Source organism: Ylistrum balloti, unplaced genomic scaffold, assembly GCF_031769215.1.
Source record: "Ylistrum balloti isolate Yb309-2 unplaced genomic scaffold, AGI_CSIRO_Ybal_v1 Utg369614, whole genome shotgun sequence".
Classification (NCBI taxonomy): domain Eukaryota; kingdom Metazoa; phylum Mollusca; class Bivalvia; order Pectinida; family Pectinidae; genus Ylistrum; species Ylistrum balloti.
The window spans coordinates 2,082,031-2,106,049 of NW_026781888.1; the positions used below are offsets into that span (position 1 = coordinate 2,082,031).

The following is a 24,019-nucleotide window of genomic DNA, read 5'->3' on the forward strand; positions in this document are numbered from 1 at the left end:
ATAGCTATCACCTGTCTATAACTATTACCTGTCCTTAACTATTACCTTTCTATAACTACTACCTGTCTATAACTACTACCTGTCCATAACTATCACCTGTATATAGCTATTACCTGCATATAACTATTACCTGTCTATAGTTATAACTTGTCTGTATGTATTACCTGTCTATAACTTTTACCTGTCTATTACTATTACCTGTCTATAATTATTACCTGTATTTAACTATTACCTGTCTATAACTTCTACCTGTCTATAACTATCACCTGTCTATAACTACTACCTGTCTTTAAATATTACCTGTCTTAAACTATTACCTGTCTATACCTAACACCTATCTTTACTATTACCTGTCTATAACTATCACCTGTCTATAACTATTACCTGTCTATAACTACTACCTGTCTGTAACTGTCACCTGTATATAACTATTACCTGTCTCTAACTATCACCTGTCTATAACTATTGCTTGCCTATAACTACTACCTGTCTTTAAATATTACCTGTCTATGACTATTACCTGTCTGTAACTACCTGTCTTTGGCAACTACCTGTTTATAGCTTCTGTCGGTGTAAGGGAGCATACAACCTTAAGTCTGATACACACAATCTTTATTCTGACACAAACATAAATAATTTATCATAGAAACATCATCCTCTTTATTGTGTTTTTTTCTACCTGTTCCAGGTGGTTGTCTGTGCTGGACATGGTCAATGTGATGATAATCGTTGTGGTAAGTAAGCCTGTTTCCTTGTGATCTGTTTCCTGGTGACCTCTGACCCCCATCAAGAGAATAATATTCTTTGTTATCCAGGTTATCTGAGGATTTAACTACCAGCCCCAAATTATTTACATATTTATTTAGTTGAATTCTTCTCCTAGATTATCTGCCCCTGGTTTGAAACATAGACCTATTTCAGAGTTCCAAATTGTATGTCAGTTTTCTTCCTGATAAATTTAAGATTCTAAAGACAAGTGTCTGAGTCTAACCTGATGTATGGGAATTCTTCAGCACAACACTTTATTCGTGTGGCCCAAGTATCTTTGTTGCCACATCCTTATCTCTAGAATTGTATTTATACAAGTTTTGCTTTATCAATCATTAAATGTGAAAACTGATCGTGGAAGGATATTAGTACTAATATGACCCTGGTTATCTAATCAAACAACATAACAAACAATAATTTTTAATCCATCAAAAGTCAAAATGAGACAATTTTAAATGACCTTTTTTATAACATGTTTCCTGGGGATTCGGCAGCTGGGACATTGTTGCAGCACAAATAAATATAATATTTAATTCAAATTTCATATTTTAAAAATGTATTTAAATAAATATCAAAGATGTTACATGATAAGATGGTGGAAAATAGTTGTGTTAAATCTATAATTCTCATGTGTGTAACCGATCCGTGACGTCAGATTCCGAGAGATGAGCCAGCAGATTCATAATTACTTCAATATTTCCATATTTCATATTGATTTCAGTGATAAAATGACATCTGCTGTCATGTAAAGATAAAGGCAACTTTAGAAAACAAATTTTTATCATATAAAATGAAGAAATTGAGAAACGCGGAGAACAGACACTTGGAGACAGAATTTGAGACGACTTTTGTTGTTATAATTGTGTGAGATAAGGGGAGATAAATAAGTAAGATGAAATGATTAGTTATCTCAGTTAGATCTGTACGTCCTCCCCACTTCCAGTCTGGTCCACCTGTCTCAAAATTCTCTTATCAAAGTGTAATTATTCACATGAAATATGCAGAATATCTTCTTATAAATATTAAACCCAGAAAATCAAATCATGTTGCTTTTAGTTTTACTTCATTATTTTTTTAAGTAGAATTTTTAAAAATAAATCAGATTAATTAAAATGTTCATAGACAAACATTTTTAAAAAGTTAACTAGGCTGTATATTATATGAAGTTCAGTAACTTTGAAACTAACATAAATTTGAAAATTTGAGATATAATTGGGTAAAAAATATGTCACTTAAATTTGCTTCACATGCAAAAATTGAATGGTATACATTTCATTTATATTGAATTATGAATGATGCTGGAATTTGAAATGTCATAAATCTTACGTCGAGCGTAAGACGTTCTCATATTTCACATGAGAACTATGCAGTGTTATTAGGGTACTGATGTCTAATATTCAACATTAAATATATTTTTCTTCAGGTTTTAGAGTTCTGACCTAATTTTAAAAACATTGGTAACAGTTGTGTTGTGAACTTATACCTGGAGAGTCCATATATTTGGTTTCTATTTTTAATATCAAAGTATTCATTCAGTTTGATTATTCTGCAAATAGGGCCCATAGTGGTTGAATGGTAAAAGTGTCTGACCGTTTTTTTATCAATAACCCTCCACCTCTGGGTGATAGGTTTGCGGCCTACATGGGGCAGTCACAAGGTACTGACCGCAGGTCAGTGGTTTTTCTTCTGGAACTCTGGTTTTCCTCCACCATCCAAACCTGGCATGTCCTTCAATGACCCTGGCTGTCAAGCAGCGATAAATTATGTTATCCGACAATATTCCCAGGAAACAAAAATAAGACGTAAACATTTTAACTTACAGTAAGGTACATGGTTTTATGATAGTGACCCTACACATGCTTCTATCAGTTAAACTGAAATAGGCATAGATGGGCTTATTGAATGACAAGAAAACAGCTATCGAAGGTATCTACTAAACTGTATTGAACATGGGTGAGCTTATTGAAAGACAAGGTAGCAGCTTTTGACAGTATATGCTGAACTGTATTGAACAAGAGTGGGCTTATTGAAAGACAAGGTAGCAGTTTTTGACAGTATATGCTGAACTGTATTGAACATGGATGGGCTTATTGAAAGATAAGGAAACAGCTTTGATGGTGTCTGCTGAACATGGTGAGGTTTTAACGGAAAATCAAATTTGCATTTTTTTGGGTTATCTGAACTTGAAAGGACACAAATAGATGGGCTTATTCTCCCACATGTGTTTATTTGTGGATAAATACGGTATTTCTTATAGTTATAGGTCATTGAAGTAAAACTTTAAAAATTGGACCTGGAAGAGTGATATTTTTCCTGTATAGGGAGTGTTGTATAATATCTACAATTATACAGATGTTAAATTGTAGTCATAAAACTACACTTAACAGCATGATAATAAATAGTTTATATTTCTCATTCAAACTTCAAGAAAATGTTTTGCCGTAGTGCAATTTTTATTTCCACTATAAATTTTTTTCTATTTTTGTAACTTGAACCTTAGTACTCCCAAATGAATACGCATATCAAATTGAATGTTTTTCATTCTTTGTAATCCTACAACTTCCACCCACATCCATATGTATGTAAGTTTTCTAATGGAATTGAAAAGTTTTTAAAATCAATGGACAAAATGTGTAAAAGTTTTATTTCCTCTGTACAACTTAACTTTTAAATGAAAACACTTAGTGTAGCTGTAAGGGTGATGTAGCAGTTTTGTTAGTATTTGGTAAAGTGTTTGAGATGGATGATGCTGAATTTAACAGAAATACTGTACAATTATTAATTTTTGTGGAAGATTTATTTTCATTGACATTGTGGGTGTTCTGTGGATTTATATAGGTCTATGAACTGTTAAAAAAAATTTGAATAGATTAAGAGAGCTGTATTTTTGCACAAAATGAAGGGAAATTTCACCAAAAATGTATGTTTGAGAGAGAAATAGAATATCATACCTGAGAGAGAAATAGAGTATTATATCTAAGGGAGAAAATGAATATTATATCTGAGAAATATAATATTATATCTGAGGGAGAAATAGAATATTATATCTGAGAAATATAATATTATATATCTGAGGGAGAAATATAATATTATATCTGAGGGAGAAATAGAATATGATATTTGAGGGAGGAATAGAATATCACGTTTGAGGGAAAAAATTGTCACCTGTGTTGAGGGAAAAAAGAATATTTTTGTATGTGTTGGAGAGAGAAAGAGAATATTGTATGTGTGCCTATCAGTGAGTAGAGAGAACATGCTCCAGAGGTTAGTGTATGACTCACAGATAAATGACAGCATCTAATCCACACCGATGTGTGTGGCAGGTCGTTTTACCACTCTCTCCTCTTTCATTTCGGTAATGACCCTGTAACAGAGAGTGAGAACATTCCACAACTACAAAAACCTTACAATCCATCAACCAGTTAAAATGGTCGGCCAAATTCTGCATAGCTGAACAAATATAAACCTTGTCTTTTCGCCCAAGTGAATCTGATTTTGTTCATGGTCTGACAATTTAAGATACAGAAAAAACATGTTGATGATTAAATTATCTTGGTAATGTAAGGAATTATGATGCCTCGTCATCACTTTTATTAGGTCTTTACCTACATAGACAGATTTCAAATGGCCAAAGCTTCATTATACTATTACTCTGTCGAGAAAGCAAAGGGACATTGTGCATTTGTACTTTTGAGCTCAATTGACAACATCATATTGTGTTTTAATTTAAATTTGTGAAGATATATTGTGTTTTGAGCTTAATTTGCAAGGCTACATTGTGTTTTGAGCTCAATTTGCAATGTTACATTGTGTTTTGAGCTGAGTTCACAAAGTTACATTGTGTTTTGAGCTCAATTTGCAAGGCTACATTGTGTTTTGAGCTCAATTGGCAATGTTGCATTGTGTTTTGAGCTTAATTCATAAAGTTACATCATGTTTAAAGCTCAATTCTCATAGTTATATTGTGTTTTAAGCTCAATTCTCAAAATTACATTGTGTTTTGTTACATTGTGTTTTGAGCTCAATTCACAAAGTTACATTGTGATTTGAATGCAATTAACAAAACTTCCGACTGATTTTGTGCTTCAATATGTATTCAGCTCAAATGACAATGCTCTGTTTTGAGCTTAGACCAGTTAGGGACTGGAAGAGGCTAGGTTGATCTGTGGTTAAAGGACCAATTGAGTCCTCTCCTGACTTAAAATTATGTTACATAATGAAAATATAAAATTTGCAGGAATTTTGGATCAGATTATATCCATAGATAGCAATCCATCTTGTTGATCCGTATGAACGTGAGTGAGAAAACTTGAGAAGGGTAGATGGAGAGTGTGTTATATATAGTGTATAGAGGCTGATCACATGTGGCTTGTTTAAATGATTGTTCCAAAAAAGACCTTTAATTCTCCATGTTGCTGTTGACCTATTGGATTAGGATGTGTTGTGAATACCTCATGGTATATAAATACCATAAAATGTAAAGAAGGCTGGACCATTAATTAACAGGGGTATATTGTAGCTGTACTCTGCCAACAGTGACAAACATTACGGGGCTGGTGACATGCACTTTACTGACCATCTTGTAATCGGATCTTGTGTATACTACTACAATAAAACAGAGGGAAGAGAAGGGCAGACTTAATGTGCACCGCCCTGATTACAGCTTGGTCTGGCTTCCCTGTCGCAGATTAATCTCTAGATATATCTAAAGATGGTCTGGGAGGTTCATAGTTGTATAGGAAGGTCAATAGATGTATGGAGAATAGTTGTAATATTAACATAGAGGGGGAAGTGGTACAGAGGTCAATAGTTGAACAGAGAGGTCAATTTTTAAATATCTGTATGTAGAGGTCAATAGTTCTACAAAGAGGTCAATAGTTCTACAAAGAGGTCAATAGTTCTACAAAGAGGTCAATAGTTCTACAAAGAGGTCAATATTTAGATAGGAAGGTTAATAGTTCTACAAAGAGGTCAATATTTAGATAGGAAGGTCAATAGTTATACAAAGAGGTCAATATTTAGATAGGAAGGTCAATAGTTATATAGGAAGGTCAATAGTTCTACAAAGAGGTCAATATTTAGATAGGAAGGTCAATAGTTATATAGGAAGGTCAATAGTTCTACAAAGAGGTCAATATTTAGATAGGAAGGTCAATAGTTATATAGGAAGGTCAATAGTTATATAGGAAGGTTAATAGGAAGGTCAATAGTTCTACAAAGAGGTCAATATTTAGATAGGAAGGTCAATAGTTATATAGGAAGGTCAATAGTTGTATAGGAAGGTCAATAGATGTATGGAGAATAGTAATATATAGGAAGGTACAATAGAACAGAGAGGTCAATTTTTAAATATCTGTATGTAGAGGTCAATAGTTCTACAAAGAGGTCAATATTTAGATAGGAAGGTCAATAGTTATATAGGAAGGTCAATAGGAAGGTCAATAGTTATATAGGAAGGTCAATAGGAAGGTCAATAGTTATATAGGAAGGTCAATAGGAAGGTCAATAGTTATATAGGAAGGTTAATAATTGTATAGGAAGGTTAATAGTTATATAGGAAGGTTAATAATTGTATAGGAAGGTTAATAGTTATATAGGAAGGTTAATAATTGTATAGGAAGGTTAATAGTTGTATAGGAAGGTTAATAGTTATATAGGAAGGTTAATAGTTATATAGAAAGGTTAATAATTGTATACAAAGAGGTCAATATTTATATAGGAAGGTTAATAATTATATAGGAAGGTTAATAGTTATATATAGGAAGGTTAATAGTTTTATAGGAAGGTCAATAGTTATATAGGAAGGTCAGTAGTTATATAGGAAGGTTAATAATTGTATAGGAAGGTTAATAGTTGTATAGGAAGGTTAATAATTATATAGGAAGGTTAATAGTATGTATAGGAAGGTTAATAGTTATATGTATAGGAAGGTTAATAGTTATATAGGAAGGTTAATAATTGTATAGGAAGGTTAATAGTTGTATAGGAAGGTTAATAGTTGTATAGGAAGGTTAATAGTTGTACAGGAAGTTAATAGTTGTATAGGAAGGTTAATAATTGTATAGGAAGGTTAATAGTTGTATAGGAAGGTTAATAGTTTTATAGGAAGGTTAATAGTTGTATAGGAAGGTTAATAATTGTATAGGAAGGTTAATAGTTTTATAGGAAGGTTAATAGTTTTATAGGAAGGTCAATAGTTGTATAGGAAGGTTAATAATTATATAGGAAGGTTAATAATTATATAGGAAGGTCAATAATTGTATTGTTACTAGTTGTGTGAGGTGGTCAGTAGTTGTGTGAGATGGTCAGTAGTGGTGTGAGATGGTCAATAGTTGGGTGAGGTGGTCAGTAGTTGTGTAAGGTAGTCAGTAGCTGTGTTAGGTGGTCAGTTGCTGAGTGAGGTGGTCAGTAGCTGTGTGAGGTGGTCAGTTGCTGAGTGAGGTGGTCAGTAGCTGTGTGAGGTGGTCAGTTGCTGAGTGAGGTGGTCAGTAGCTGTGTGAGGTGGTCAGTAGTTGTGTGAGGTGGTCAGTAGTTGTGTGAGATGGTCAGTAGTTGTTTGAGGTGGTCAGTAGTGGTGTGAGGTGGTCAGTAGTGGTGTGAGGTGGTCAGTAGTGGTGTGAGGTGTTGATTTGTTATTTGATATAGATGCCTAGTACTCTATAACCTATCTCTATGATAGATGTCATTTTTAGGCATTCAGTATTTTTAACAGAAAGTGATCTGAATCGCACTCAATTTTAAAACAGTTTTTCATATGATATGGAAAAGAAAACATAAAAAAGATGAAAATTGAGATGTTGATGTTTTTAGTCCTGGTGAGTTTTAGTACAAAGTGTTTAAATTACAAAGAAGATGGATCACTACTTAGGTAATTGAAAGAAAACATGTAAACTGGAGTTCTCTCTCCAGACAGTCCTGGTACCATGTAGCACTCCACTCCTGGAGGTCTAAGAAAGGACATCGGATACTATGGCAACTTGACATGATTGATTGGTCTATCACACTTCTAAATATCAAAGTTTTCTCTATTTGTTTATTCTGTTTTTAAAGACCCTGCCCCCTGGGGCACTAAATTTGTATCTACTTAAGGCCCTGCCCCTCAATGGATTCTGTATAATACTGTCGTTTATGATATTGCAAATTACGTTTTTATGTCCCTGTGCCATTTATTGGAGGGACTGATAGTATGAACCATTAATGTCCTGTCTGGTTCCCTCTCAAAATAATGTAATAACTAGCCAATTCATTCCTTAAGGAATTTTCATAAAAAGAAATTTGAAAATGAACTATAACAAAACCTATGATAAGCTAATGTTTTAAGCTTCAAGGTCAAGGTCATGGTTACTATATATATATATATATCAAAATTGATCAAACATTGAAATTCATATACATGGGGGCATCCATGTCTCATGGACATTCTTGTTTGTTGATGAAATCACACACTTTGGTATAACAATTTTCTGCAGTATTTTTCAGGTATTTTTTCTGATTAAATCTAAAATCAGATTATCTATATAATCACGAATTAGCCATAGACCTATGATCTGGTTGGTTATGAGCTGACCTAAATAAACATTATCTTTTTGATTATTTTGATAGTGTAAATAGAGATCTAAAATGAATAGATACATGGAAAGAAACCATGCGAGGATAAAATAACCTGATCTCTCTGGTATCCTAGGTGGTGACTCCAATGTCAGAAGCTCCATCACACCTAGGTGTTAGAGATCAGAAAACAATCAGATTTCTAAAGTAATTCTGTTAACCTTGACTCTCCTGTGACTTTTGAGCAGTTCTGTGCAAATAGCTTTAAATAATACTGTGTACTTGATTCCTAAAGAAATCACTAGGGAGTCAGATATACCCTTAAGGGAACTGAATAAATATCTGTTGATTTTGTGGTACCCTGTAGTCCAGGAAATCACACACTTGTTTGGTCAACAATCCACAGGCATTTGAAAATGGACACCATCAACTTCATTGTCACAACAGAACTGTCCGGTACAAGTGTCAAACTATTGTCAGCCTTGAACTGTGTTTGTATAAAGGCGAAAGGTATTGTCTGTGTTTTAGAATAGGACATTTCCTTCTCACTAGGGGGCAGTCTGAAATAGGTGTGGGGTCATCACTCCATCACCAGAGGGCAGTAGTGATGCTATCACTCACCAGAGGGCAGCAGTGGGTATTTCTCTCACTAGAAGGCAGAAATGAGGCAATTTTGCATTCACCAGAGGACAGCAGTGAGTGTTTCCTCTCACCAGAAGGAGGTAACAAAACTATCACTCACCAGAGGGCAGCAGTGAGGATATCACTTCACCAGAGGGCAGTAGAGAGGTTATCACTCACCAGAGGGCAGTAGAGAGGCTGTCACTCACCAGAGGACAGTAGAGAGGCTATCACTCACCAGAGGGCAGTAGAGAGGCTGTCACTCACCAGAGGACAGTAGAGAGGCTATCACTCACCAGAGGGCAGTAGAGAGACCTTCAACCACCAGAGGGCAGTAGAGAGGCTATCACTCACCAGAGGGCAGTAGAGAGGCTATCACTCATCAGTGGGCAGCTGACAGTGAGATTATATGACCTGTCAGCTAAAGGACGATAGTGAGTGTTTCTTTCACTAGAGGGCAGTATAGTGATGCTATCTCTAACCAAAGTACAGTGGCAATCATGATTTTCCTGTAGAATTAATCAATAATCGTTACATTTAGGTTGAAATTCAACAAAGCAATTATCCCTAAGTAGGGAAGATATTTGATTTTAATAATGAACTTATGTATAATATTATATCTTTGAGGTGGTGATATCACAGACAGAAGCAGTAGATTGCTGAAGGAATATGCCTGCAACACTTTACAAACATATAAATCATTTTAATCTTCTTTCACTGATCAACAAATAATTTCAGATCTTGTCACCAGGAATGATGATAAATTTAAACAGTTTTAAACATAAAAGAGTTAAAAGCTCTCCCTGGAGATTTCTTTCACTCAATTAAACAAGTATTTGACAAATTTTTCTCTTAAATGTTTCTACTTCAAAACGTTGTTGATCTACACAATACTTTCCTCATTTTCTTCTTGTAGAAATTCTTTTCTCACTATAGACTGTGTTCAGTGTCTGATATATGTCTCACAGTGTAATTCTTGGGATGTGTGAACAATTTTTATGATAAATCACAATTTCTTTCCTTGGTATATCCTCACTGACACACTTCTGAAATCCATAATTATTTTTATAAAAATTTTAACAAAATTAAAATTTTGACATTCATCACCATCAGATAAATATATGAAATAGCAAAACTTGAAAGAATTCAAAGAATATTCATAATTATTTTCTAATTGACTTGTCATACACGTAATGATGTTTATTCGTCCCCTGAAAGGCGGAAAGGCCAAAAGGCGTGAATAGTGGGTGTAAAAACCATTACATAGATAATCAGTAATGAAGTATTATGTAACTGATAGAAAAACCAAATGACTCATTTTGAGACTTGGCCTATATGGTGTCCATAGCTGACTACAGGTATAAAATGGTTGTGACCTGTGTCAACAACTCCCTTGGGATCCTTGAGCAGATGGTCAGATAACAAAAAACCAATTTTGAAAAACAAGTTAGTAATTGGTGGAAAATGATACCCGTTTCCATTTCTTCCGGATGAGCAAGGTTACTTTGGAGGACAAACTTGGGCACAAAGAAAACAAATTAGATTCTGTCAATTTTAAAATGTCTTAAGTTTGGCCGTTGGTCATGCGTGCAACTGGCCATCAGTAATCTCCGATTTGTTAGTTTTTCTATTGTCTGCATGCGTCCCTGATCCTTAGGCCTGTCAGATGAACAGACTTTTTTCAACACACATCTTTATGGTCAATATTTTATAGTATTTAAGAGAAGACTAGGATACTGTGGCTGATGTGACCAGGGTACTGTAATGTCCTTTGTACGGCCGTCCAGTGCACAACAGGGGATAAAAAATATAGATTCTCACAGATTTGAATAACATATGTTTTTATTTTGTCCATCTGGTGCACAAGGTGACTGTAAGCATGTATGACCACACTCAGTAATTGTTTCGACATTCCAAATCACAGATTGCTCCTGTCATTACCTCATATTTAGAAAATTTTTAATTTAGTGTGAGTATTTGGGTGAGAAATAGTGCGGAGAGTGTTATGTTCAACGATGACCAGAGAGATAACAAACACAAACATATACAACACTTTGTGAATGAGCAAATCACCATAAAATTGAAGGAATTGTGTTTCAAACTAAACGTTCTAATTATACGTCTCTTACATCATGTGTGATTACAATCACCTGTGATCCGTGGACAGGTAACAATGATAATACCCCGTCTGAGCCTAGGTGAGACATTACGCAATTATCTCCCCTGACGTGAAGTGCCTGAAGATTTAAATCTATAATTGAATGTATTGACCAAGGAAAGTGTCGGGACATTTAATCTATCCCGGACTCCAACACACCCACATTTGTGCCACTTCCTCGACTACACCTGTTGTTACGGTAACTGTTAAGCCCGTAAACAAACATTTACTCACAACGGATTTATCATTGACCACACTAAAGAGTCTACTGGACTGTGATTTACTTTGTATTCAGAACTGAACCTTCACAATGAAATCCTATATCAATTGTAGCCACGAGTACTGATAGATCGGTCAGTACATTTCTCTATTCATGACTTTGTTTTCTTTACAAAACATCATTTGATTACTCGTATTTATGATGGTAGTTTTCGGCCCCGTGTATAAAATTCTTGCTCCTTTTTAACGGTTGTTCATTAAAGCGAGTTACAATGCTTAATATTGCCGCATTGTTCGCAGTTTACACCAAGAAGTGAAATCACAGCAAAATAAATGCAAATTTTATTAAAATGGATGTGTTTGTTAGTATCTTTCCCAGGTTCCATTGTAATACCGCAGCTTCAATTTGTAAAACTGTTTTTAGGGGAATTCAATTTATTAAAGTGTCTTGACACATGTGTGTTGTAATCTAAATATTGAGAGTGTGACTGCCAGGATGTTGATGTGAACAGTTCTCAGATAGCGGGGTGAATTTAAATATTGTATTTGTTAGAAAAGATAAAAATTACATTGTGTGCACGTTAAAATAAAATGTGTACTTGCATCAATTTGAGATTGAAATTTGATAGCAAAAAGTTTTACACAACATACAAGCCTCATATTTCAAGTAAAAATTGAATGGAAATATATGTAGATATATCGAACATTACAAAAAGCAGGTTTTCTGCTATTATCACTGATTGTCATGGTAACATATGGCAAGATAAGAAAAGTACCTCTAAATTTTGATTACGATTCCTTTGTGTGTTTCAACAATCTGTTGTTAGTTATTGATTGCTGGACATAGCTGTACTAACACAGAGGTAGAGTGCAATGGACACATGCTGGTCTGTGCAGTCAAGTGTCACGGCTGACTGGTCAGTTGTTCACAGTTCATTGATCAAGACTCCTGAACAAATTCCTAACAGGCGTCAAGTGACCAGCGGGCACTCACAGGATCATTAGGGGTTCAGCAGTGTGTTCAGTTCACCGCTCGCGTGTTCATGGCGCATTGAACAGTACTGTTAAATAGGCTATAATTAGAGCAAGCAGTTAATTGGAGCAATTCTTGGACTCTTGGGGACATGAATAATTTCTGAACTCACAAGGATGTTAAGCAAACCTTACCCTGAAACAAAGCCTCCTCCATTTGGGGCACAAGGACAATATCACTTCAGGATAAAGTTCTGTTAACAACCTGGGACATGAATTAAACAAAAGCTTACACAACAGATTTCTCACAACTTTGGGATGTAAATCAAATCTTTGATTGAAACAAAGTTTCCTGTAATAGGGACACAAGGATAAAGCTATATGCTGAACCTGGGACATGAAACAAACCTTACACTACACTGAAGATTTCTCACTACTTTAAGACGTAAAATTAAACCTTACCCTGAACAAAGCTTTTTGCACTTGGGACACAAAGACAAGGTTACTTCAGGACAAAGATTTATTAAAATCCTTGGACATGAAACACAGCTTTCTGCACATGGGAAACAAAGACAAGGTTACTTCAGGACAAAGATTTATTAAAATCCTTGGACATGAAACACAGCTTTCTGCACTTGGGAAACAAAGACAAGGTTACTTCAGGACAAAGATTTATTAAAATCCTGGGACATGAAACACAGCTTTCTGCACTTGGGAAACAAAGACAAGGTTACTTCAGGACAAAGATTTATTAAAATCCTGGGACATGAAACACAGCTTTCTGCACTTGGGAAACAAAGACAAGGTTACTTCAGGACAAAGATTTATTAAAATCCTGGGACATGAAACACAGCTTTCTGCACTTGGGAAACAAAGATTTATTAAAATCCTGGGACATGAAACACACTTGGGAAACAAAGACAAGGTTACTTCAGGACAAAGATTTATTAAAATCCTGGGACATGAAACACAGCTTTCTGCACTTGGGACACAAAGACAAGGTTACTTCAGGACAAAGATTTATTAAAATCCTGGGACATGAAACACAGCTTTCTGCACTTGGGAAACAAAGACAAGGTTACTTCAGGACAAAGATTTATTAAAATCCTTGGACATGAAACACAGCTTTCTGCACTTGGGACACAAAGACAAGGTTTCTTCAGAACAAAGATTTATTAAAATCCTGGGACATGAAACACAGCTTTCTGCACTTGGGAAACAAAGACAAGGTTACTTCAGGACAAAGATTTATTAAAATCCTTGGACATGAAACACAGCTTTCTGCACTTGGGAAACAAAGACAAGGTTACTTCAGGACAAAGATTTATTAAAATCCTGGGACATGAAACACAGCTTTCTGCACTTGGGAAACAAAGACAAGGTTACTTCAGGACAAAGATTTATTAAAATCCTGGGACATGAAACACAGCTTTCTGCACTTGGGAAACAAAGACAAGGTTACTTCAGGACAAAGATTTATTAAAATCCTGGGACATGAAACACAGCTTTCTGCACTTGGGACACAAAGACAAGGTTACTTCAGGACAAAGATTTATTAAAATCCTGGGACATGAAACACAGCTTTCTGCACTTGGGAAACAAAGACAAGGTTACTTCAGGACAAAGATTTATTAAAATCCTTGGACATGAAACACAGCTTTCTGCACTTGGGACACAAAGACAAGGTTTCTTCAGAACAAAGATTTATTAAAATCCTGGGACATGAAACACAGCTTTCTGCACTTGGGAAACAAAGACAAGGTTACTTCAGAATAAAGATTTATTAAAATCCTGGGACATGAAACACAGCTTTCTGCACTTGGGCCACAAAGACAAGGTTTCTTCAGAATAAAGATTTATTAAAATCCTGGGACATGAAACACAGCTTTTTGCACTTGGGACACAAAGAGAAGGTTACTTCAGTACAAAGATTTATTAAAATCCTGGGACATGAAATAAACCTTTAAACTAGGACAGAGCATTGTTTAAGAAGGACATATTAGGCAAATGTTATTTCAGAACACTCAAAGCTTCCTTAAGAAGTGGGACACAGGTTGAGTCTTATAAAGGGACAAACATTTATAAAATGTAGAATTATAGTTAAAATAAGATAATTACAGGAAGAGCAGGCTTTCTCTTCTATTACAGCACAGTTATCCTAACCGAACATCTAGAAATGCATCATAACTCAAACCTGCTGAATTTTCTCTCTAGTTTTATTGATTTTGTGTTATTTTGAATAATGTTTAAGTTCCTCAGCACTATAAATTTTTGCGAAAGAACAATTGAGAATTTGAATTTGTAAGAAAACACACACATGGATGATAGACTGACTGGCTACCACAACCCCAATGTTAGTACGCCGTCATTATAGATTATAGAGGCAATCAACCATTAATAGTAAATCTAGCCGGTAATTACAGGTCAAACCCTCTATACACTTCAACATACCTGTGTTTTTTACCTGCTAATTAAGGTGTGCATATTTAAAAAATCTGGCTACCTGGATGGTCGTGTGGACATTTCACAGGTTAAATTGCGCTGTTTTTTCCACTTGACTTCAAAATTGTTAAACAGTAGATGTGTTTTACAGTGGTACACCTGTCTTTGGTGTGTGTTGTTGTTTTAAATGACCTCTACACTGACCTCATCAAGGTTATTGGCCATCTATATGTAAATCACGACAGAAGTTTTCCCTGATATTATTGACAGGTGAGCCTTAATGTTTGGTCAATTTAATTTGTTCTGTACTGTTTTATTATCAAACTTGGAGTCATTATATTAATGACAGCACTGTTTGCCCTTGCTTCAGTCTGTAATACAGTACCATCAGTTCTAAGACTCTGATGACCATCAGAAATTTTTTTATTTACAGACACACCTGTCCACTTTTACACAAAAGAAAAATCCTAAATCAGGAAAGTAATACAAGTGTAACAAATTACAGGGAGTGAGATTTTTATAGAATGATGAAAATACAAGATTAACAGATTACTGAGAGTGAGATTTAGAGAATGGTGAAAGGAGAAATTGAGAAGGAGAGAGAGAAAGGTTGAGTTCGCAAGAGGTAAGGGAAAAGAAATGATTGTAGGAAAGAAGAAAGAAAATAGAAAAAGAAAGAAGGAGAAAGGAAGAAGAGAAAATGAAGGGAGACAAGTAAGAAGACAGGAAGAGAGACAGACAAAGACATTTTCAGAGTCTACAACCCTTTGTATCTTATACAGTAAAATTAATCAACTGGGGCTAAAATGTTCTCTTTTGTCACTGTTTTATAAAGTGGAGGATGGGAGATTCAGATAGATAGTTCTGGAAAACGTTTAGATGTATACAGTTTTTATAACATATAAATAATCCATTTATCTGGAGCTTTAAAGTTTTACTGGGTTGTGATCGATTGACTTAGCAATAACTTGGAAAATTGATTTTCCTTAGTCTTAAGACGTTGTGTATTTCTGGGATCACTGGTTGCTTAATTTCATTTAGGATCTGCTTTACACTCAAACCAAAGTGTCCAGACTAACAAGGTTTTACTGTACACACAAACCAAAGTGTCCTGACTAACAAGGTCCTACTGTACACACAAACCAAAGTGTCCTGACTGACAATGTTCTACTGTACACAAAACCAGAGTGCCCAGACTAACAAGGTTCTACTGTACACACACACCAAAGTGTCCAGACTAACAAGGTTTTACTGTACACACAAACAAGAGTGTCCAGACTAACAAGGTTTTACTGTACACACAAACAAGAGTGTCCAGACTAACAAGGTTCTACTGTACACACAAACCAGAGTGTCCAGACTAACAAGGTTCTACTGTACACCCAAACAATAGTGTCCAAACTAACAAGGTTCTACTGTACACACAAACCAAATTGTCCAGACTAACAAGGTTTTACTGTACACACAAACCAGAGTGTCCAGACAGACAAAGTTCTACTGTACACACAAACTAAAGTGTCCAGACTAACACAGTCCTACTGTACACAAACCAAAGTGTCCTGACTAACACAGTCCTACTGTACACACAAACCAAAGTGTCCTGACTAACACAGTCCTACTGTACACACAAACCAAAGTGTCCTGACTAACAAGGTCCTACTGTACACACAAACCAAAGTGTCCTGACTAACAAGGTCCTACTGTACACACAAACAAAAGTGTCCTGACTGACAATGTTCTACTGTACACAAAACCAGAGTGCCCAGACTAACAAGGTTCTACTGTACACACACACCAAAGTGTCCAGACTAACAAGGTTTTACTGTACACACAAACAAGAGTGTCCAGACTAACAAGGTTTTACTGTACACACAAACAAGAGTGTCCAGACTAACAAGGTTCTACTGTACACACAAACCAGAGTGTCCAGACTAACAAGGTTCTACTGTACACAGACCAGAGTGTCTAGACTAACAAGGTTCTACTGTACACACAAACCCAGGTGTACAGACTAACAAGGTTCTACTGTAAATACAAACCGAGGTGTCCAGACTAACAAGGTTCTACTGTACACACAAACCAAAGTGTCCAGACTAACAAGGTTTTACTGTACACACAAACAATAGTGTCCAGACTAACAAGGTTCTACTGTACACATAAACCAAAGTGTCCAGACTAACAAGGTTCTACTGTACACACAAACCAAAGTGTCCAGACTAACAAGGTTCTACCGTACACACAAACCAAAGTGTCCAGACTAACAAGGTTCTACTGTACACACAAACCAGAGTGTCCAGACTAACAAGGTTTTACTGTACACATAAACCAAAGTGTCCAAACTAACAAGGTTCTACTGTACACACAAACCAAAGTGTCCTGACTAACAAGGTTCTACTGTACACACAAACCAAAGTGTATAGACTAACAAGGTTTTACTGTACACACAAACCAAAGTGTCTAGACTAACAAGGTTTTACTGTACACACAAACCAAAGTGTCCAGACTAACAAGGTATTACTGTACACACAAACCAAAGTGTCCAGACAAACAAGGTTCTACTGTACACACAAACCATAGTGTCCAGACTAACAAGTTTCACCTGTACACTCGAACCAAATTGTCCAGACTAACAAGGTTCTATTGGGTTCTACTGTACACACAAACCAGTGTCCTGACTAACAAGGTTCTACTGTACACATAAACCAAAGTGTCCAGACTAACAAGGTTCTACTGTACACACAAACCAAAGTGTCCAGACTAACAAGGTTCTACTGTACACACAAACCTTAGTATGAAACCACTTGAAGAGATGAGTATATCTCTCACTTGTTACTGTCATTGTCTGTACACTCAGGAGACTGAAGTGGTTTATTTCTCAGTTTGAGGAGGATACATTGATTGGATATAGGACACAGTGCCATTAAACTGTTAACATCAGCTCATTAGTCAGTTCTACCGCATGCAAAGGACGTGCATGTGCATTTTTAGAATTTATGAGCTTCAGTCAATCAACAGCTTGGCAAATCTGTAATGAATATGCAGTCCCTTTGTTTGTCATGAAACTCATCCATGGATCCAGGAAAATGGCATCAAGTGTCACTATGGCACAGACAACAGGAGGAAGCCGTGTGCAGCATTTACACTGGAAATAAAAACCCCTAAGTAGTATATATGATACAGAGACTGGGGTTCAGATGTGGATAGAGTTCCAATGGAAATTATGATTAAGTGTGAAACAGATGCAAACTTGTTATTGTATAAATCACTTACCGAATTTATCCTATAATAACCCTGGAGACAATTACACTGTACTTCTTACTCACAGTAAGGGGTGGACTTATCACGAGGTTGTAATTATCCTGCAGTAATCCCGGGGCCATTACACATTATTTCTTACAGGGTTGTAATTATCCTACAGTAACCCCAGGGTCATTACACATTATTTCTTACAGGGTTGTAATTATCCTACAGTAACCCTAGGGCTATTACACATTATTTCTTACAGGGTTGTAATTACCCTACAGTAACCCTAGGGCTATTACACATTATTTCTTACAGGGTTGTAATTACCCTACAGTAACCCTAGGGCTATTACACATTATTTCTTACAGGGTTGTAATTATCCTACAGTAACCCTAGGGCTATTACACATTATTTTTACAGGGTTGTAATTATCCTACAGTAACCCCAGGGTCATTACACATGATTTCTTACAGGGTTGTAATTATCCTGCAGTAATCCCGGGGCCATTACACATTATTTCTTACAGGGTTGTAATTATCCTACAGTAACCCTAGGGCTATTACACATTATTTCTTACAGGGTTGTAATTACCCTATAGTAACCCTAGGGTTACTACACATTATTTCTTACAGGGTTGTAATTATCCTACAGTAACCCTAGGGCTATTACACATTATTTCTTACAGGGTTGTAATTATCCTACAGTAACCCTAGGGCTATTACACATTATTTCTTACAGGGTTGTAATTATCCTACAGTAACCCTTGGGTTATTACACATTATATCTTGGTGAAAATGAGGACTGGATTGTTCACAGCACAATAAAATTACATTGTGTTTTTCCTGCTTAACACCCATAAACATGGATGGGCTTATTACAAGGCCTGGGCTTATTGTTGTCGATTCAATATTATTTCACATCACACAACCTGTGGACTTTTACTTTTTACTCTTTCTTTGACTTTTAAGCCTAAATGACCTTTAACCTTTCTTGAATTATGTAATTTCAAGTACAAAGTTTAAGGCACCCTCGACAGAATTTTAAAATATTTTTAAGTAAGACATGCAGTTCGTGAAGTTTCTATATCTTTTAAAGACTTGAACATAAGCTGTTGGAAAAAAAAAACTCAAAAGCTGTGGGTGGTTCTGAGCTTGACGTGAAATACAGGTGTACTGCTTTCTGTCTCAACTAGACAGATATCAGTGTCTTACACTGCAGAATAATTCAAAAGGTGTTTTATAAAAGAATATATTATTCTCCTTTACACTGTGTTTGTCCATTTATAATATGTCAACATGGCCATTTGTGCCCAGCTTAGTTAACTCCATGAGAAGTTAACAGAAATCTTGATTTATTTTAAAATACATGAAAACATGGCATTGAAATCTCGAAAAACTTTCCTTTAGGCAAGTGCAACGCTTTGTGATTTTCTTAGTTCATTTTTAAACAATTTACATTTTGAAATTTAGTTTTAACAATTTGATAAGTTGATGTCTCTGAATAACCAGGCTTACAATATGTTAAACAAGGTCAAATGTCTCTTGGTTCCATCGTGTTGGTATTTCAAAGAGATAAAAAAAATCATACAAAAATTAAAATGATTTAATGTATTTAGTAAGATGAAAATCTTTGTATGTTTATAATAAAGTAATGTCAAGAAATAATTCCGTGATGTAGTAATTTGATATTTGAAAGAATTCTGATATATGCATATATAATTTTCCACTTAAATATGGACAATTACTGATGGAAATACGGACAATGAGCTCCAGTAAATAGGTTCATAATTTTCATTCATAATCCCAAATCTGCGACTCCGCCAGTACAAGTACGGGCTTTGTATCGACAGGTACCTGTCCGTAGATCATAAAATAACAACAGGTAATGATTTATAGGTAAATCTCAGGTAAGTCATCTTTGGAAATTATCTAATGAGTTTAAAATTTCATTAAATTTTATATTGAGAAATGATCTTTGACCAGGAAAGGTTAACCTATCCCTGGAATATCTGTACAAGTCATTATGAAGCCTAGTTAACATTCTGTTTCTCTTCCTATCGAAATATCTTCGCTCTTAGAATTTTAAAAACATGAAAAGTAAAAATCGAGCTTGAACCATTTAGGATCTTAAAAATCTTATCTGATAAAAAAATCAATCTTAACATTTTTGAATTATCAGAAATTTTTTTAAATAGCTGACCGCCTGAAATGGTTTATTAAATCATTTACAAACATATGTAGGCATATACTCTGTTTTCTAACTTAATCAAACCATAACCAAACCATAAAATTTGATTTTTCAAATACTTTGGGCACATTAATCATAACCCAGAAAATTGTGAGTAGGACAAGACTATATAAGTGACACACTTTTGATGCTGGTTTCTCGTGTAAACTTTAAAGATTTGTAAAAATTGCAATAAAATGTAGTGAAATTTTTCATTTAATGTTTTGTGGCTTTAGAACTTTTAATTTGGTTGGTAATGGAAACTTATCTTTAATGTATCAAAAGTTGGGTCCAAATTGGGTCAGCAAAGTTTTGATAAGATCTTTTTAATTTTTATAAAATTTTTTGAAAATGTTGTGCCTTCAGAAAATAACCATTTTTTGGGATGTTAATCTAAGTAATATCTATTTATAGTATCACCTTATCACTTTATTCCATCCTATTTTTATATAAATATAATTTGTTTCATTTAAATTTTATCAAATTTTACTGACACGGATGATGGCCGGATAAGCTACTTGATGTGTACGAGGTAAATCAAAAGGTGAAACATCTGAGTTGTAAGATGTGTATTTCGTACAAATTAGGGTGTTAGATTTGGCTTTGGTAAAAATATACAATAGGAAATATGTGGTTGCCATATCAACAGTGATGGTATAGCTTGAACATCCCTCTGCTTGTCTGCATTGTCTTCTGTGTAATAAATGTCCGAAAACCATTAAAAGCCACAACGATGTTTATTTGAAAAAGGCTGCGGTCACTAAAATGCATCATCGTAAATGTCTCGTCAATCAATCACACCAAGATCTCCGATATTTTTCTAACACCGAAAAACGGAAACTATTAAAAAAATTGACCAGTGATCTGCATGGTGACCATTGGTCAGCACACTGTCAATTACCCGCAACTTTTTCATCAACAAATTCAAATTTCCGTCACTTTGGCACCCCGCCCTAGTCAGGCTAGAATATGGTGACAACAAGCTCCGGTTCTTTGTGCACATTTATTTTCCTTTTCAGCGACGTTGTTGAACACACACATTTCTCATTTCTACCACATTAACCAACGATAAAAGACATAGTTTTACTGCCATACAAGAAAAAGGCAGTCCCGCAGTGAATGGCTTTTGTTGCATGGATAGGTCAATCTTTTTCACTCAATAAACCCGTAATGCACACACTTTTTAAACCAATCAGAATGTGACATTTAATTGTCATCAAACACGTAAATGAGATGACCGATGACCATTGTCCTGGGCTACTTTCACTGGTCTTTGTTTGGCATCCATAGCTGATGCTGGTCAGTGAAAGAGGTCGAAGGTCATTCTTTGATGTGCCACTTGTTCAGCACTGGTTTTGTTACTTTTGATTTTGTCCTTTATCGTCCTGAGCCATGGTCAGTCTGGATGATGGTCAAAGAGGATCAAATGGTCTGACCACCTGTAACTTAAGACAACCCGTTCAGTTACCAGTGTCCATCTTTTAATTGCTTTGTCATACCTGTTTGCCTGTCATTAACAGGTGTAGTGGTCAGTCTACCTGTCACATATGTAATGGTCAACATTAGACAGGTAACAGTTGTGCCAGACATCTATGCCACATATTAATCAGAAATAAACATATGCTGTTGTCTGTCAGAAAATTTGTCTTTCAATGTGAAAGTTGAGCCAGGTAAAATAGTATACAGATTTGACTTCACTGATATTTTTCTGAAAAAAAAAAAACATATTTAGATATTCTTCATAATTTGTCCCAGGAACAATGAGTTAGGGTGCAGTTAAAGCCATCAATAGAAAAGGATTTGGGTAGAAAAATTGAAACTAAAAATTTCTATGTTCAAACTGACCATTAGGTGGTACACCCAAACTGACCGCCAGAGGTGCACTAACACCTAAGAAGCCAACGTAGATCATATATAACTGTATTATGACACAAATATTCCTTCACTGGATATAATCACTTTTCTTTGATATTTCATACCTTAGTCATATATACCTGATACCAGATTTACAAATGTCACAGCAATCAACAGGTAGGCTGCATAATCTACTTTTAGGTAGACACTTCCGTTGTGTCTGTCAGCAATTGAAAGAGAAATAGTTTTATAGTTTGTCATAGGTAAAGTGTCAAAAGAATTAAGAAATAGGATATACTAAAGAATCTATGTAATTAGATGTTAAACATGCAAGAGACTGGCTTGAACACGACATCCTTATTCTCACCTGCTTATATAACATCTGCGGTCACTGCATGCAAAGTTTAAGAAAATAATATCTAGATATTTCAGGGTGGGGAGGAGAACCGCAGATGGTGGTCGAGTGTATAGTGTTATAACTTAGGTCACAAAGTTCCAAAATTAGTTGCAAATTGCCATATTTGTCCTCTCATTGGCAATGTTCTGATCTGGAGGGGTATGAGATTTCTTCCATGGTGACAAGAGCCTGTGGAAATCAGACATCAAGTATTGTAGAAGTGTTATGTAAAAGTTTGTATAGCGCACTTAAGCAAGGACAGTACACTTCAACAGCTTAGAAATCTTCCTTAAAGCATGTCACAATGTCAAGGTCGTAGTGACTGGCCTGTCATTACACCCCTAATTCAATGCTTATTATGGTATCATTGTTCCCTTCCTGTTCATTCACTCTCTGTCACAGGAAAAATGTACTTGTACATTTTTTGTAAAGCTTCTTGCACATTTTTTAAAGTGATTTAAAAATCTGAATATGTCCCTTTTAAACGACTATTAGGTGTTCAATTTCAAGATGTCATACAAGTAATTTGTTATGATGTTAAAAGCAGATAATGTTTCGGGAGCCATGTTATCTACCTGTAATTCAGTAAAACATAATTCATATTCATGTAGAGTAAAGGGAAGAAAAGCAGACCTGTGTAATGTGGATACCTGTATAAATCAGACCTGTGTAATCTGAATACCTGTATAAACCAGACCTGTGTAATCTGGATACCTGTATAAAACAGACCTGTGTAGTCTGGATACCTATATAAACAAGACCTGTGTAATCTGGATACCTGTATAAACCAGACCTGTGTAATCTGGATACCTGTATAAAACAGACCTGTGTAATCTGGATACCTATATAAACCAGACCTGTGTAATCTGGATACCTGTATAAAACAGACCTGTGTAGTCTGGATACCTATATAAACAAGACCTGTGTAATCTGGATACCTGAATAAACCAGACCTGTGTAATCTGGATACCTGTATTAACCAGACCTGTGTAGTCTGGATACCTGTATAAACCAGACCTGTGTAGTCTGGATACCTGTATAAAACAGACTTGTGTAATCTGGATACCTGTATAAACCAGACCTGTGTAGTCTGGATACCTGTATAAAACAGTCCTGTGTAATCTGGATACCTGTATAAACCAGACCTGTGTAGTCTGGATACCTGTATAAAACAGACCTGTGTAATCTGGATACCTGTATAAACCAGATCTGTGTAGTCTGGATACCTGTATAAACCAGACCTGTGTAATCTGGATACCTGTATAAACCAGACCTTCAGTTTGGTCCTACTGTATACATTACTATGATGACCTATGTAATCTGGACACCTGTGTAAACCAGACCTTCAGTTTGGTCCTACTGTATACATTACTATGTAGACCTGTGTAATCTGGACACCTGTATAAAACAGACCTGTGTAATCTGGATCCCTGTATAAAACAGACCTGTGTAATCTGGACACCTGTATAAACCAGACCTGTGTAATCTGGACACCTGTATATACCAGACCTGTGTACTCTGGATACCTGTATAAACCAGACCTGTGTAATCTGGACACCTGTATAAACCAG

General features: G+C 35.5%; 1 protein-coding gene across 1 annotated transcript in view; it reads left to right on the forward strand.

Moving 5' to 3' along the window:
* The first annotated feature begins 709 nt into the window (after positions 1 to 709).
* LOC132548086 (roundabout homolog 1-like) overlaps positions 710 to 24,019 on the forward strand; it is a 140,477-nt gene continuing 117,167 nt past the window's right edge. The window contains exon 1 of the mRNA XM_060211921.1: positions 710 to 734. The gene's annotated coding sequence lies outside the window, so the exon portion shown is untranslated. The remainder of the gene's footprint in view (positions 735 to 24,019) is intronic.